The sequence below is a fragment of the Octodon degus genome, unplaced genomic scaffold (genome assembly GCF_000260255.1).
Source record: "Octodon degus isolate 3935 unplaced genomic scaffold, OctDeg1.0 scaffold00398, whole genome shotgun sequence".
Classification (NCBI taxonomy): Eukaryota; Metazoa; Chordata; class Mammalia; order Rodentia; family Octodontidae; genus Octodon; species Octodon degus.
Window position 1 is genome coordinate 277962 of NW_004524974.1, and position 922 is coordinate 278883.

Below are 922 nucleotides of genomic sequence, written 5' to 3' on the forward strand. Positions count from 1 at the left end.
GATATTCATATTATCTGTAAAGAAAGAAACATTTATGAAGTCCTTTTGATTTTTTCTTCCTTTACATCCCCTTCAGTGATATTGGGTGATATTATCTGCCAAATGGAGTACAATACTCAGAATCACAGATGAGCATGGACATCCTTACCAAGCTCCTGCCATTGGTGTGAAAAAAATCTAAGTTTTCTGAAGTTGGCAGGACATCAGCCATACATTTTGAAGAACGCTTTGTGTAGACGTCAAACATGAGGCCATCCTTGTACCTCAGCCTGCCAAATGCTGGTATTACAGGCAGGTGCCACCATGCCTAACTCAAAGGTAGTTTTTCTTATACAGATAAGGTTCTGTGTATTTCTAGGTTGAGATTTTTCATGAAGACTTTTTTGGATTTTGCTTACTACATGCATATTAACGTGATTAACATATCATCTCTTGGTCTATTGATATGATTCATCAAACAATGATCGCATGTCAGACCATCATTGTGTGAATAGAAGAAATTACATTTTTTTGACTTGTATATTGATTAATATATATTTGTCCTATTAATTTGCTTACATATTTTTAAAACTCTTTTGCAGAACCAGGGATTGAACTCAGGCCCTTACACTTGCCGGCAAGTGCTCCGTCTACTGAGCTATTTCCCCATCAACACACATTTTTATTTTCATTTATTATTTTCATAATTTTATTGATAAACAGATAACAATGAGACAGTTTCAAATCAAATCGCTAGGACAGTATCAATAACAAACACACTGTACATATTCTTCTTAGTGGTTAATAGCTGTACAAGATGCGGACCTGAGATCCTATTTACAAACCTCATTAGAACAAATCATTCTATTCATTGAGAGAATGTAACTATATATCTATATCCCAACATAAAATACACAGACACAAAATGAACATTCATCTGTAT